Source organism: Hipposideros armiger, unplaced genomic scaffold, assembly GCF_001890085.2.
Source record: "Hipposideros armiger isolate ML-2016 unplaced genomic scaffold, ASM189008v1 scaffold_451, whole genome shotgun sequence".
In the NCBI taxonomy this organism is placed as follows: Eukaryota; Metazoa; Chordata; class Mammalia; order Chiroptera; family Hipposideridae; genus Hipposideros; species Hipposideros armiger.
In genome coordinates this window covers 842,887-860,459 of record NW_017731801.1, presented here as the reverse complement: position 1 = coordinate 860,459, position 17,573 = coordinate 842,887, and positions in this window count along the sequence as shown.

The window sequence follows — 17,573 nt, the reverse complement described above, 5'->3', positions numbered from 1 at the left end:
CCCACTTTCAGCACCTCTTGTAATTGCAGAGGTCAAACGTGACTTGTATTCATCTTTTGTTATTGTTATATATTGAGTATTAAAATTTTAATGCAGTTTTTTCCTTTCTTAACATGTGTATACATTTTTGGGGGGACCCTTTGTATATCCTAAGGCTCATTTCAAACCCCTTATTTCCGAATTATTTACATCCCTCTGAATGCTGGTAGCTAAGCATTATCTGCTTTGTAAAAACAACATTTAATTTGTGCCTTTGTAAACTTTTCTAAGTTCTGCCAATAAAGGTAAAGCAATTTATTTCATCATTATTTAAATTTGGACCTGGGCTCAAAATTTATTAAGTAGTAAGTTTAAAAAACTTAGAAACTTGGTAAACAGTTCATTTCAAACACAGGGACGTGATGCCTTTAGCTATAAAGGACAACAAAATGTATTGAGCATATTAAGCACTCTAAGAGCTGAGATAGCTTCCTGAAACGGGTGAAGGAAAATGATCAAAACAGGAAGGAAGCCAAAGAGAAAGGTAGCTGGGTTCAACCGAAACGCCAGCCTGCCCCACCCAGAGAAGCACACTTCGTGAGAACCAATGGAAAGGACGCTGAGCTTGCTGGAACCCATGCCCTATGAAGTCATGGCATGATAAGTATAAAATAAATAAATACATACATAAGTAAATAATAAATAAATAATTTAAAAAAGACCTCTGTACTGTTAAAAATATTTCTCTTAATTGAATAGAAGTGTAGTGTCCCCTCCCCCAAACAATATTTAAAGAAAAAAAAAAAAGCGCCTTCCGTTTCCGTCAGTTACCTACATCCTTCTTCCCCCAACACCCTGTCAAGTTGCAGGCAATATGGAACGCCGTTTAGCATCGCTGGAAAACCTAACTGAGGAACTGGGGACACCTGAATCATAAAAGTAGCTGCCAGTGAAACTGAAACTGCCAGTTACGGTTGGTTGTGTGCAGGAATGGGCAGTCATCACAGCTGGGGTGACTGGACCGTGTTAAGGAAAGAGGCTCTTTCCTGTCAGTGGCCGTAGGAAAATCCTGCCCTTTGAATCCCCCACTTTCCTGAGTCAGTGAGCTTCTTCAGAGGCATCGTCCTGTGGTATCATGCCCTTCTAAGAAAAGCTGAGTCAGGTGTGAATGGTTGTGACGGGTCCCACTTGCTGATAAAGGGAGAGATGCTTCATCGGCTTATTTTGGGTAGACATAAAGTACTCCGGTGGTGGAGAGCTTCTGTGGGTGGTTAGAGAAGGCATCTTTAGATGTGAGAACCCTGGCTTAGTCCATTCAGGCTGCTACAACAAAATACCACAGGGCGTAGCTTGTAAACAACAGAAATGTACTTCTCACAGTTTGGGAGGCTGGAAGCTCGATTTCAGGGTGCCAGCATGGTCAGGGGAGGGCCCTATTCTGGGTTGCAGATGTCTTGTGTCCTCATGTGGCAGAAAGGGCCAGGGAGCTCTGTGGGGTCTTTTATTTATTTATTTATTTATTTATTTATTTATTTATTTATTTATTTATTTATTATTTTTCTAGCTGAGCCATCCTGCCACCTGTTGGCAGCTCAGTGGCAGCTCAGCTCGGGCTGTGAATCGAACTGGTGACCCTGTTGCTCAGAGCTCGCACTCTTGAGTGAGCTCTTAACCAACAGAGCCACTCTGCTGGCCCTGTGGGGTCTTTTATAAGAGCACTAATCCCATTTATGAGGACCCCACCCTCATAACCTAATCACCCCAAAGGCTCCTCCTACTAATACCATCACCTTTGGGAGTTAGGATTTCAACATGAATTTGGGGCAGGAGACAGAAACATTCTGACCATAGGAAACCCTCTGTGAAATGTTTCTTGTGTCCCCCAATTTAAATTCACCAAAATAGGCTGAGGGCTATTCCCAAGTGGACGACCACGGACATTTCTACCTGGGCAAACGTCTGGTGCGTTTCCTCCAAGGAGAGAGCGAAGCTTTGGGATGACAGCTTGTGTTTGCTCTTTTCTTTCTCTTATGTTTGTGCTTTGTTAGTATCACTTCAGCACTTCTCATGTTCAGTTAGCCAATTAGTGTACAATTTCTTTACTGTCATATGTGCAAGTGTTTGGATATAGATAAAAATACCCAGTCTTTTTATTTTTAAAATAATGTCAATTACAAGGTCCCTCAAATATTAATATTCCAACCAGACTTGATCAATTGTCAGGTGAGACAATACCCGCTGCCAGAGCATGGCAGGTGACCCATTTTAGTCTTCTGCTAGAATTAAGAGTGGATCATTATTTTTTCATATTCAGGCATTGAAGAATCATGAACATTTCTTTTTCTTTTTTTTCTTTTTCTTGGTTAATTCCACTAACCGATACATAATTCTTTCCATAGAGAAGCCCTGGTCAGAGAAGCTCAACTATAAAATTGCAGCCTCACTAGGACCCCCATCAAGGAACAATCTGATATGGGGATTCTGTTTTTCCAGCCCAATTTAGGGAAATTACAAGATTATTACCAGCTTTCTGTCAATAACTTGAATTTTCAAGTTACAAATGTGAGGGGATATTTGTGCATAAATCAAATCAAGATTACTTTGAGGACAATATTCCAATTTAGCACTAAAATTAAGAAACAAATGTATGAACATTTAAAACTGAATACAGTTTTAGATTTCCTTGGAAGCTCTAAAATTTTGGCATGTTTTAATTTATTTTCATTATAGTAGATGAATTCCCTCCATACTTGTCATTTTTTACTTGGTAATTTTTTTACTATCATTTCAATGAAAACGTTGATGGCAGATTCAACAGGGAAATGGGACAGTAGAGAAAGGTGTGTATCTAGAAAAGTGTTTGGGTAAGATAAGAATGTGACAGTCAAAGAAAGATACACCAGGAACAAAGTGGGCTAATCACAGGCCAGTCCCAGTCTCCGTGGTCTGTAAGAGGATACTATTCTCTGTGAGAAGCCAAGCACTTGAGACACATCCTTGCATCTTCAGGAAGCTGTGAGGCATTGTAGGGTCTTCTCTTATGGTCTTATGCCAGGTGCTCCAGAGAGAGACTGACATGAAGATTTGAGTGTAAGAAGTTTCCTGGAGAATGTGTTTGGGAACAGTGCCTGCTGGTCGTGGTGGTGGAGGTGGGGGGAGAGGGGTGAGGGATTGGGCAGAGGGAGAAGGTGATGCCCTTGTAACAGAGTCCTCAACGGATCCCACAGTGAGCTCCAAAGCAGGGCTGGCCTTCCAGAGTTGACCCAAATTGAGGCAAGGGGACAGGGCCTGTGCTCTGTCTCCCCCAACCTTTCCTTATCAACCAGACATTGGAAGAGAGCTGCCTCACGAGGGTGTGAATCTTGGGCGAGGTTGCTCCCTTTATCAGAGGCTATTTCCCAAAGAGCAACTAGGTTGTGGTTATCAGCAATCAGCACTTCTGGTAGCTTGGATAATGAGGTGTCTATCCTGAAAGGGAATTAGGGTGGCCTGATCACAGCTTTCCCTGTGGTTACCATGCCGTGCTGGATGCAGAGCATGCAATTATTATATTATTATTGTTATTATTAATGATTAGCGCTAACATTTACTGAGATATCTTTATGCATTGGACACTGTGCCTAATGCTTTATGAGGCTGCCCACTTTAACCGTGACCACACTGTGAGGCAATATATTATAGAATACTAGTTACAAACACAGGCTTTGGAGGCAAGGTGCTCGGCTACAATGCCAGCTCGGCTTCCTGCTTCCTTGTTGTGCAATCCAGAACAAGCTCCTTAAACTTATAGACGCAATCTCACAGGGCACCTGGGGATGTCAAATGAGCTTGATTGTATAAAGCATTTAGAACAGTGGCTGTCATATAATTTATACTTAAATGTTATAATTATTGTGTTTACCCATTTTTCAGATAGAGAAACTGAGGCTTGGAGAGGTTAGGTAAATGCCAAGGCACATGAACTCAAGCAGTTTGACTACTGAGTCTATTCTCTTACCTTTATTGAAATTTTCTGTAATACAATATTAAGCATATTTAATAGGTAGAGATCAAGGAATCTAATAGATTGTGTTCTCCATGCCTTCTGGAGGAGAGGGTTAAACTGAGTGAAGATTAAGTCCATAAAATAATATGGGTTCTCCTGACGTGGCAGCAAGATTCTAACTTTAAAGGGAACATAATCATTTATTTGTTTATTCATTCATTATTCAACAAAAAATTTTTGAGTTGGGCCATTGTACTCCAGCTGTTCTGCTGGACTTGGGGATAAAGTGGTTAGCAGGACTGTCATTGTTCGTGCTTGAGGATTTACGGTCAAATAAGGAATGTGTGTTAAATTTTATAAAAGAGAAGTATCCACTCTGTGGGTATGAGAGATAGAGTGAGCTGAAGATTTAGTTAATACTTAAGCACTTACTAGGGTTATGGCACAAACTGCCAGTCTTAGACTCATAACCTACATGAAACACCAATGATTACCCTATTTATCCCCTGACCCTTGATGTGGCCTCACAGCATGTAGTAGAAGCACATTACGTGCACTCAAAAAGAAAATAAAAAAAGTAAAACTTTAGTATCACAGGTGAGCCATTTCATTCAATGGCTATATGCCCTGGAGAGAGCCTGAAATGGGAAACATTCCTTTGCTATTCAGTCAGTTGGCTTCATTTTCCATTTACTTATAATGTGAACACTTTATCGAGCTGTGCATGATTCTTATGTTAAAGACACTTTTCAAAAACATGGCCTCTAAACATAAACTATTTCATCTCTACTACATTGAAGAAACAGCAATCTGTTCCAATTCTGCAAGAAAAATTTCTGGTGCTGAAAGTATTGGCCTCCAATGTAGTAGAGAATAGCCCATGTATGGTAGTGATCTGTGATTAAAGGGGTTGTTAGTGGTAGCTTTCATTATATGGAATTTTGGCCCTATATACTGACTTTAGATCTTAACCCCTAAATATGATGTGACCCCATATAATATTGTCATTAAATAAGTGGACCCTGAAGTCAGGTAAACTTGGGTTCAAATCACATTTCCCACATAACATGTGTGATACTGGGGACTTCAATTACATTTTCATGCTTCATTTTCCTCCTGTGTAATATAATGTGAGGCTGTCATGAGGATTAAATGAAAACATACACAAACCACTCAGCACAATACTTTACTGAGCAATAAGTGGTCTGTTAAGAAAAATCCCTGTCAAACATAGAACTCTAGAGAGTCAGAGTTGGCACAACAGCTAAAAGTTATTTTGTGCTGATATGTGTATCAGGAGCCAATAAAACATAGAAAAAAGTAGCATATAAAACAGTGAATAAGTTTAATTTTGGAGTGAGTGCAGAGCTTGAAACCCCACTTGTTACACTTATATGCGTTGTAACTGTAGACAAGTTCTTTGTCTTCTCTAAGCTGTTCGTCTATAAAATGAGGTAACTAATAATTCCTAACTCACAGGGTTGTTGTGAGGATTAAACGAAATGATTCATGTCATGCACGTAGCCGCGTTCCTGGCATTGAGTGTGCACTCAGAGTGTTAGCTATTATTATGGGAAAAATCCATACACATTAGCCTTTTGACTCCTATGGTTATTTATTTTATAAATACAAGAAAGGAAGTTTACTGTACACCTGAAGCTAACAAAATAGTGCCAAATGTCAACTGTCACAGAAAAAAAAATTAATTAAAAAAAAAAGAAAGTTCAGTGGTTTGTCTGTCTGGTAGGTGTTGATACTTGCCTCAACCATAGGTCTTCTGATGACTGTAAGTTCAGGGCCTTTTCCACAACCTGCTTCCTGTCCCTCCTCACACCCCCTTCTCCCCATCCCCCAGTAGCTTGCCCTCCCCTCCCCAAGAAAGTATGGACAAGATGCTGTTACAATTTATGCTGGTGATATAATTTTATAAGAGCACAGATCTAGTACTCAGAATTAATCCGGCAACTAAAATTCATATCTCATGCAAAATCCCTGCACGGTTTCAATGATATACAAATATGTCAAAATGTGAAAATTTACAATACCAAAATGAGTTTCCGGAAATACTTCAGAGGATATGTCAAGATTACATATTCAGACAGAGGTTTAAAAAGAAAGTGAAAGATACCTTTCTGCAAATACAAAGCAAGTAGACTAGAAACCGCAGGAGAAGGGCATGGAGGTAACCTTTTCATTGCGTTTGTTTTAGTTTAGGAAGAATTCGCAATGATTACACTTCATGGTTTAGAATAAAAATACAATCTCTTGTTCTCTCATTAATGCCATTTTTTTTTTTAGTTACAGAAGCCTCTTAATATTTATACCTGCACAGTCCATTTTAATGTTTACATTTGCGAACTGGGGGTGGAGTGTTTCCTTGAGCAGAAGAAACAAGTTAATGTTGATGTCCATTGGCTCAATCCCTAATAAAATTGATCTATGTCTTTGAACCCTGGAAATCTAGTATGATGGGCAGATCCTCGGCGTCATATTCAGAGTCATTAGAGCCCTGAATTCAGAGTGCTTGTCTGTGGCACAAAGGAACAATGGACAAGTTCAAAGCTGTGGTGGTTTTAGTCTAGTCAGTCTGCATCATGGTCATTCTCTACCTGCTGTAGGTGCTGAATTCTTCTATCCTTTGCCTTTAAGCCTGACTAACGTCCGCTGACTCATAAAAGCGAGGCATATAGTTTCAACAAGATAGATGCAGTTGTCCTATTCCTTCTTTTATTGCTGACTGTTCTCATTCTGACTCAACTCCCGTTCAGTCCTTGGCACTGGGCTGGGTCTCTTCTACTCTTCACAGGGTGTCTAAGGAGCTACTAGCTTTCATGTCACTGAAAAAGATTTTGGCTTGGATGTTTTACTGGCACACCCTGCTTTGAACGTCCCCTGGTAGGATACCCTGCCTTGCATAGCTTTCCTGCCCCTCATCCACTTACCTACCTGGGCTTCAGGAAGATAAATACAACCCAAACATCTAGTTGGCAGCACCAGGTAGACTTCTCAGATACCTGCTCCTCTCTTGGGGGATTTCATATCATCACCACCCCATTCTTCAAGTCACATGATAAATTTATACATGTATACACATATATACATTTATACATATATGTATATATATTTCTTGAATTGTTTTTTTTTTAAAGATTTTATTGGGGAATTGGAGGAGGGGAACAGCATTGGGGAATTGGGAAGGGGAGCAGACAAGTTGCTGTCCTTTTGTTCTTCAGTCTAGTTGTGGAGGACGTCACTTCACTGGCCCATGTTGCTATTATCATTGCGGTCTTCCCGGGTGAGGCAGCCACTCGCTGGCCATTGGACAGCCGCTCACAGCAGCTCACGACAGCTCATGAAAACTCACGGCCGCTGCTGGCCAGCCCCACCGCAGCCTACGCTGTTGCTGGCGACTCATGGCAGCCCAGCTCCAGGTCGAGCTGTTGTTCACCATCTTAGCTGTAGAGGGCGCAGTGTCACTGGCCCTCATGTGGGATCCGAATCGGGGACCTGCTGCTCAGAGCTGGCGTCCCAAGCCAACTCCTAACCAACGCGCCACTTGGCCAGCCCTTGAATTGCTTTTTAAATTGCCATTGTTTGCATAAACTCTGCTCAACTGCATATGAGCACAATCTTCCTCCTGGAAATTATAATAATGATTCATGCTTATGTAGCACTTACAACTTACTATATGCTAGACACTATTCCAAGCACTTTATACACATCAATCTCATTTAATCCTCAAAATAACTCTAACAGGTGGGTAATATTATCTCCCTTTTACAGATGAGATAACTGAGCTGCAGAGAAGTTAAAATAATTTGTCAAAGGTCACCTGAATCACTACTAAGTGAAACTTATACAGCATTCTAACTACCTCATGTTAGTACATTAAATCTTCTCAGTGGCTGACAACATTGTCTTTGTTTATCCCCAAGAGGTTCTGAGTTAGGATATTCAGTAACAATGTAAGATGTTTGTCTGTAGTGTTTCTCACTTCCCCATTGAAGTACCATCTGTCCCCTCAAAGCCCAGTTTTTTTAATTGTCTTATCAGGAGAAAAGCAATCTTTATGGAGTATGCTTTTTAAAAAAGTAACATGACTCAGAAGAAGAGATGCAAATGCTCCATAAACATGAAAAGATGCTGAACCTTACTAATTAGCAGGAAAATGCAAATAAAAACAAAATATTTTCACCTAACACAATGGCAAACTTTTATTCATGATAATTGCAAAGTTGTGGGAGGTCCCATTTATGCTCTGCTGTTGGATGTATAAATCAGTATAGCCTTCCTGGATGGCATTTTGCAGCATCTGATAGACTTAAATATGTGTAATCTTCAAGGTAACAATCCCACTTCTAGGTGTCTATTTTATAGAAGTATTCACTTGTGGACATGGTAAGTAGAAGGGCGTATACTACAGCATTATTAGTAAGAGTGAAATCCATAAATTGATCATTAGTTGAATAAATTGTGGCACGTATGTACATTCACAGAACACTATGTACGTAGCAGTTCCCCCAAATCAGGTAAATATGTATGTACTGACATTTGAAAAGCTCCGAGATGTATTATTATGCGAAAAAGAAACTTTTAGAAAAATAAATAAAAGTACCAGTTACCCTAAAAAAGAAACGCAAAATTACACACCTCTGTAAGGACATGTGTGCCTAATGCACATAAACCAGAGTAGCAGCTGTTTTGGGAAAAGCATCTGGGGAAGTGGGGACGCTATTGTTTGAAGTTCCTGTGCTTACATACAAAGACATCCATGGCTTTGTGTGTGTAGATTTTAAAAACACCAAATAAATATATGTCTTTTTACAAAGAGTTTGTGTCTTCCATGCTATTCCTCCGTTTCATTTGCATTTTTGAGGAAGACTGCAGGATAGGGCTATTCTTTGATCCTTTCTATCTACTCAGAAGAGGCTATTCTATGATCAAGGCAGTGTAGCATCAAAGGCTCCACTTCTAAGACAAAGTACACAAATAATAGAGGGATAGCAACAGTCATTTAGCACCACCATTAGGGTTCCCCAAGCTCCAAGCCCCACTGTTCTTAACTATATTACTCACTTCCCAGGAGTGCAGCCTAGCTCTGCCCTCTAAGTGTTGGCTCTACTCTTTCCCTTGAGCTGGCCAGCTCACCTAGATGCCAAGTAGGCTTAACTCTTGGACTTCAGATGTTCTAATGATCTCATCAATGGCTCTCAATACTTTTTCTAATGAGCCCATTGATAGCTCCTCTGATTGCCCATGATATTGTGTTTCTGACCTCAGGCCAAACCCTGATCCGAAAATGGACCAGGCAGGCTTCTGAATACTGAGGACTTCCAAAGACCATTAGGAAGGATTTCAGCTACTTGCAAAGCGGAGTCGTAGTCAGCTGAAACTGAGTATTATAGGAGGTTGGTATGTGAGAAGCAACCACTGTACTTTGGTCTCCTGTCCAAGAGGCAAAGTAAGGATAATGTGAGTTGTGCTTCCCAGGCTATAGGCTAGAAATTTCCTAGAGGGGAAGTGGGCGGGGGCGGGGGAGGGGGCAATTGTAAATATTGTAAATACAGTGAGAGTACTGTCAGGAACTAGATGAGGGAAACTCAAGAAACATAATGGGAAATTAAAAACAGGAATATGGGACATAGTTGCGAAAGTGACCTAATTTTGCTAAATGACCCGCACGTTTCCCAGACCAGGGGTGCTCATGGCACACGACTTTATGGACATTGCTTAGAATCTTCCAGTGCTGCTCCATTAAGTTCCATATTAAGAGCTGTCTCTTTGCCCCCCACCGCCATCCTTTTCTCAGTATGGTGGCCAATGTTTGGCTTTGGTGACAGTGGGGTTGTTGTGCTGAAGGCCTCTTAGGCCCACAAGCCTGCTCTTCAGTCTGTAGTCACTGGAACCTGCCCAGGTGCTCCTGGCTATCTAGTCTTATGGAAGCAGAAGGAAAAGGGTGACAGCGTCTTGTTGAGCTTGGTGTGAAAGGGACGGGAAGAGCACTGGCTGTAACAGGAGCTAAACTGCAGCCTTTTCTCTTTTACACTCAGGAATATTTTGAAATCTCCCAGGCTGCTTAACTATCCTAAAGGAATTGAAGAGAAGAGTTATCATCTATTCCTGAGCCAGAGCCTTCATGGGAGACTAGTACAGTCCCCATGGGCTGGGTGCTGGCGGCTGCAGGAATCCCAGGGTAAAATTCAAGAGGGAAAGGGGGAACTTAAGCAGAACCTGGTTAGAATCACTTGGTCCTCTTTGGAGGATATTTTTCCAAGGGCAAACTTTGGAGGTTCTGGGCTGAGTTCAGGAGAGGTTTGTCAGTTAAGCTAAGGTCTTTAGCTGTAGTAATTTCCTTGCCTGTTCAGACAGAGATGAGATGAGATGATTGCTCCTCAGGCTTGCCATTGAGAAGATGCAGGATGCAGGTAACATAGAAACTTTAGATGATACCACAAGGAACCTTGCAACCTCAAGATTTAGAATTATTCAATTCTCAGTGTTAGTCAAACGTCCTATGGAGTCATGAAATACAGTATAGTATATTTTGAATTTTTGGAAAACACAATGCAATAGGTACTCTATCATTAATTTCCATAGTAGACCCTAGGGTAATTATTTAATGGACTGGACTATTACCCTAAAAACTCCTAAATGAAATCAACAGATGCCGTATTCATATGGCATCTTCCGAACTGTGAAGATCTTATTCTTGTAAAATATATTTTTTAATTAGCATATATGCAGATAGATACTCAACGAAGACATTCTTTGTACTTTTCAGAATCAGAAATTTGAGAGAAAAAAAAATACGTGGACAATGTCTTCCCATGATTTGTCTGTATGATCTTTAAAATAATCAAAAGTGTTTAAAAAAACCAGAATATTCACAATATCTGTTTTTCTATCTACAGTCAATGAACTTAGTTTTCTTTCTCATTTAGATTTCTAAGATTTGGCCCAACACCCAAATCTCTGGGTGCACATGTTAAGACGATTTGGAGGCAATACAGTGCTTAGAAACCATAATGATTTGTGTTGTTCAAACGCATTTTTAAAATAATAACAACCCTTGAACTTAAGCTCTACTCTGGCAAAAGCTTGATTAAAAAGAAAGCACTTGCAGTTTGAAAATCAACTTATTATTTGTGCTCTAAGGATAATGAAAACAAGCACCCAGCATAACCAACCAACAATCTTCCAAACTTAATGGAATGCAATAAGAGTGAAACAACAGTTATGCAATGAATCACATTCCCGGAAATTTAAACACAGCGAACATTTATTCTCACAAAATATAACTTGTTCGATCATCCCCTCTTTGTCCTTATTGTTTCCATTAGACATTTACAGGCTCATTCCCACAGACAATCAGGGGAATAAAAGTGATTTTGTAGTCCCCTCTAAGAGACACCTCATTTTAGCCCTAATTCAATTATAATGCAAGTCAAATAATTTGCTCTTTGTACATAGTTTATGTGCACCTTTCTTAATATAATGGGAAAAGCCTCTAAATGCTTGGTTTGGTTGCAATCCATAGAGGAGGATAATAATAATAATAATAATAATAATAATAATAACAACAACAACAACAACAACAACTACAGCAGCTAACATTTATGGAGTGTTTACTATATGCCTATTACCTCCATTTATAGAATATATATTTCAGTAACTGACTCTTTGGTAGTGGCCTCTCTAAGAAAGCGAAGGCTTTCTTCCTGAGTATTCTTCCTGAGTATTCCTCTTTTCAATTTCAGACTGGACTATATCCTTTTCCTGGCTGGGTCCCAGAAGGTTGTGCTTATTAAATGCGTACTCATTCTCTGGTAGGTGGCAGGTACTTATGTTATCTACCTACCGAGAGGCATGATGATAACAATTATGCGTTGTGATATTGTGATTTATAAGAAGAAATACATATTTAACACATATTTACTCTTCTTCCCCTTTTCTAGCACAGAGCTCCTAAAACCCTTGGAATTTCCTAAGCGATGAGAGGGAAAGGTGTCTTTTGCTACCTTAAAAAGGCAACTTTAGGAACCCACCTAAGGATGAAGCTGGTTGCCAGGAGAACCAACCCTGTGTTTATTTATTTTTATTTTTATATTTAGCTGAGCCATCCTGCCACCTGTTGGCAGCTCAGCAGAAGCTCAGTTCAGCCTGGGGATCGAACTGCTGTTGCTCAGAGCTCACACTCTTGGGCAAGCTCTTAACCAACTGAGCCACTTGGCTGGCCCCTCCAACCCTGTGTTTAAAGGGTTGGTGCTTTGAGTCCCACTGCCTTGACTTACAGGCGAGAGGGACTGAAGGTTACATTGATCACCAATGGCCAATGATTTAATCAGTCATGCCTATGTAATGAAGTCTCCATAAAAACCCAAAAGGGTTCAGAGAGCTTCTGGGTCAGTGGACACACAGAGGTGCTGGGAGAGTGGTGTGCCTGAAGAGGGCATGCAAGCTCTGTGACTTTTCCCTAATACCTTTCCCTCTGCATCTCTTCCAAGTGACTGTTCCTGAGCTATATCCTTGTATAATAAACTGGCACTCTAGGAAGTAAAATGTTTCTCTGAGCTCTGTGAGCCACTCTAATAAATTAATTCAACCCAAGGAAGAAGGGGGTCATGGGAACCTCTTACTTATAGCCAGTTGGTCAGAAGTACAGGTAATAACCTGGACTTGTAACTGGTGTCTGAAAGTCCTAGGAAGGGGGTGTAGAAACCTCCAATCTACAGCTGGTCTGTTAGAAGCACAGGTAATAACCTGCGTTTGCAAATGGTGTCTGAAGTGGGAGGGGGTGGGGAGCCTTGTGGCACTGAACCCTTCACTTGTGGGATCTGACACTATCTACCAGTAGATAGTGTCAGATAGAAGACTACTATCTTCTGGTAGATAGTGTCAGAATTGAGGTGAATTTAGGACACCCAGTTGCTGTCCAGAGAATTGCTTGTTGGTGTGGGGACCCCTTCCCCCACAGTGAAATTGGGTCCCAGAACCTAAATATACATAGTCACTGCCTTTTATGCATAGTTACTGAGGTGCTGTATATTCAGTAGGACATACAAAGCTATCATATGCTTATTACTGTTTATAGGTGTAGCTTTTTAGTGGTCTGTCTTTCTAGTTAGATGATAAGGTCCTTGAGTTTAGAGACCATTCTCTGTTGTCTAATGTTGCATATAAAACTGCTAGCATAGTGTGTGGCTATAAAAAATATTTGCTGAGTTAATGGTCTAGTAGAGGAGATAAACATATATTATAATAAATGATACAGGAACAAGAAGGTGAGATGATGTTGAAAGCAGAGATTATGTATTATAGTAATATGGTGGAATTCTATTGTATCTTAAATTTGATAATGATAATAATAATATTATAGGTATAATAATACCTGAAACACAGTACGTGACTTTTAACATTTTTAGGTGATTTCACAACCCTAGAAAAAAATATTTTCTCCCATTCTGTAGGTTTCCTTTACATTTTGCTGGTTGTTTCATTTGCTGGGCAGAACTTTTCCGTTTGATATAGTCCCACTTTTTCATTTTTTGTTTTTGTTACTTGTGCTTTTGGTGTCATATCCAGAAAACTGTTGCCAAGACCAACATCAAGGAGCTTTTCCTTATGTTTTCTTCTAGGAGTTTTATGGTTTCAGGTGTTATTTTTAAGTCTTTAATCCATTTTGAGCTAATTTTTGTGAATGGTATAAGGTAGAGGTCTGATTTCATTCTTCTGCATATGATTATCCAGTTTTCCCAGCTCTATTTATTGAAGAGACCATCCTTTTTCCACTGAGTATCCATGGCTCCCTTGTCAAATATTAGTTGACCGTATATAGAAGGGTTTTTTTCTGGGCTCTTGGCGCTATTCTATTAGTCTATACCTCTATTTTTATTCCAGTACCATACGGTTTTAACTACTATAGCTTTGTAGTATAGTTTGAAATCAGGGAGGGCAATGTTGATATCATACTCTATGCAGGGGTCAGCAAACTGTGGCTCGCGAGCCACGTGTGGCTCTTTGGGTACATACATGTGGCTCTGAAGTAAAATTGAAAATGAATTAAACTATCATAGTTTCATTTATAAAATTCTAAAGGATATTATTCACTTAATGGTAATTTCATTTGTTTTATGGCTCTCAAATAATTTTTAAATTGTTCTGAGGGACAGGATTGGCTCTTCTGTCTCAAAAGTTTGCCGAGCCCTGCTCTGTGCCCTTTGCACATAACCAATAGGATTAAAGGATGGCACCAACCCTAGGTCAACCAATCAATAAGCTGGTCTGATGCAAAAAGACAAATTGAGCCAATCAGATTCTATCTCTAGAGAATAATGAGAGGAAATGACAGAGTCATGTAGCGTCAAAGTTACGAGGGAGCAAAAGCCAGGGGCAATAGACACAAGATAGGTGGCAAAGCTGGTAGAGAAGCAGGTAGGGAGAGAATAGCCCAGTCATAAACAGATGAGCATTTGAAGGAAGAGGCATGAGGTCCCTAGAGCTGCCGCGGACTGAAACCAAGTTTCCATTTTCTGCTGGTCCCGGGGCCTGGATGTCCAGGTTTTCATAGGCAATTCCTATCGACAGTAGAAACTTAAATGAATTACTGTTTTTTGGTAACTCTAGAGCATAGAAGAGTGCTCCACTATGGTGCTGAGGTTTGATGGTCAGCTCAGGGGTATTGCTAGTATGGGGCTGGCCCCAGGCCCAGCAGAAGTGGGTACATTGATGGGAGTCCTAAGTATAGGACTGAGGCTAGGAGTAAAATGGCAGGCGACCCATTATGCAGACTGGGATATAAGGTTGGACTTGTGATCATGAGCATGTGGTACAGTGAGTCCAGCAGGACGGTCATACCATCAGTCAAATGACCCGTAAGTACCTGCTTGGGGCCTCCGTGTTCTTCCAGGTCAAGAGCGACAATGGCTTCTGAACCTGGGGCAAGACTGAGGCAGTTACTAGGATCTATACGGATGTAACCGTATTCCTCCAGTCTCATCTTTTTCTTCCCTGCCCTTACTCATTACACTTTCCAGCCACATTGGCCTGTTTCCGTTTCTCCAGTGTTGCCCTAACTTTTCCTCCTGAAGACCTGACTTCTCATTACCAATGTCCTCATTATGAATGTCCACTCAGTCTTCAGGTTTTGGGTGAAACATCCCTTCCTCTGAAAGCCTTCCTTGACTAATAATTCTAAAATACACCACCCCTCTATTTTATCTCAGGACAGTTTGTAATTTTTCCACAGATCCCTTTGCAAAATTTGTAATTATGTATTTGTTTGCATGTCTGTATGTTAAATATATGTGTCTCCCTCCACTAGAAGTTACCCTTCATAAGGGCAGGGCCTGTGTTTGCCTGCGTAACGTCTATATCCCTAACTTCTAACCCTGCTGGCACAGAATTAGACTTTAATAACATCTGCTAAATCAGCAGGTAAATACACAGGGGTTAAAGTGATGTCCCTACTAAGGAGATAGGCAGCCCACTATTGAACCAAGTGTTTGCTTTCCTTCAATACAAGATCGTTATGGTTACCTAATACGATAATTTTCTTCTCATTATAAGACTGCATTGCAGTTTTAGTGATTTTCGTCTCCCTGAAAGCCCTTTTTTAAAGCCTATAATCAAGGAAACTTCTGGGGTGAATTTTCTTGGTGTTATGCAACTGACATATATTGAGTGAAACTATTAACGACAGTCTTAAATGGTTGCCTTTGAAATACTTTTTCAACAAGCTTCCCACAAGAAAGTCATAGAACACATAGCATCATTTGTAAATGATGTCGCCCTTTCCTTGAAAAATTCTTCATTTCTTGCTTTTAATTGGAAATCTGAGTATCATGACATTTTTAATCTTTTAGAATGAGAGTTTAATCCTGATAGCCTAGCATATGCTGGCCCTGTAGTATTCAGCATGTCAAAAACAATTTTATCTGTTTTTCATATCAGGTTCTAAAGCAAATTCACAGTTGGTTCTAGCAGAAGGGAAGGCAGGGATGTCAAAAAAACAGATGTTGGCATTGTAAAAACAGATGCTCTATGCTTACTTTTACATGCTGAAAAAAATTCCATTATTAAAATTCAACATCTGTCTTTTTGGAGGAATTACTCTTTCTCAACCAGGTTGAAAATAAGCCATGGTATTCAATTATAGATTTTTTTTTTTTTTTTACTCAGAATGTTATACATTTGAAAACCAAGTCAAGCAAACCTCTTCCAATATGAGAAGGTCTTCACAGTGATGTATGCAAGTAGCTTCATACTGAAAAGCTTCTTATATGAATTGCAATCTAATTTGTTTTGTACACATTCCCTTCTCCCTTGAAGAACAGGGATGCTGGTACAAGACGAAAGGCGTCTTTGGTTTCTGAGGAACTGAAGCCTGAGCCCACGAAGTGTTTCTGGGGAGACTTTTGATTAGTAATGAATGGAGACCTATCTAAGCCTATGCTTTGAAATCCTGCATCTTTGATAAGGTCAAAGATACAGAGCTGGCTGCCCTAGGAACCTAATTAAAGCCCTACCTCTCTCCGAGAGAAATTAAACACTGGCAGGAAGGGAGGCACTAGCAGCTGTCAGGAAGCCATTTCTTCAAGGACAGCTGCACCTTGACAACACTTTAAAAGTGTTTTCTTCTGCTCTGCAAACTCCCAAAAACTCATTCCTTTCATCTCTGATTTGACAGCTGGCCCAGAACAAATTCGTGAGCCTGTGCTGCTTTGCCACTGTAGAGACCTGCGTTCATGCAGAGGCCCTCTCATTTGTGGCAACTCAGAGTTGCAATGGTTGGACAATGAGGCAATGGGTGGCCCATTCATTAGGAAGGAGGTGAAGGGGAAACATCTTATTAATCAAGGAACCTGAGTTTCCACTGTAATGCACTTCCAAATTAGACTTTCAGAGTTTCAGTGAAGCTTCTCACTTGGTTTTTAAGGGAGAGGGTTGGAGAATCCCTTTAACCCCACTGCAGCTGGGTGGCAGAAAGGCACTGGGGGCACTCACCATGTGTCTGACATTCTGAGGGCTTGGAGGAAAGGGTGTAATGCCTTGTAAGTTTCCATAATGCTTCCCACGGTGGGTTCTTGTGAGTCCACTGTGATTCCCATCAGGAAACTTCAGGAGGAAATTGCTTTTCATCTGTGGGTTTGGCACCTAGATATTGATGCCTGTAAGAAGGATTAGGGTTTGACAATGGCTACGGGATTAGATATCCACAAGGGAGTTTTCTGAGCACAAAAGAGAGAAATCGAAAATTTATTAGGAAAGTCAGAGAAAAAATATATTTCTACTACAAGAAACCATCAAATATACTTCACTGCTTTCTGAAGACTGAATTTGAAAGGTGAGAAGCATGGACTTCATAAATATGCAAGATTCTGATATACTTGAAAGAAATCCAGTTGGTAATGGTTATAGTGGGGAGACTTCCCTCTCAGGACTATTGAGAGGGTTTAATAAGATATTGGTAGCTGGGCAGGCTGAGTGGCACATTGGTTAAGAGCTGGCTTGGGATGCCCGAGGGCCCCAGTTCGGATCCCACATATGAGGGCCAGTGACACTGCCCTCTGCAGCTGGGATGGTGAATGGCAGCTCGACCTGGGACTGGGCT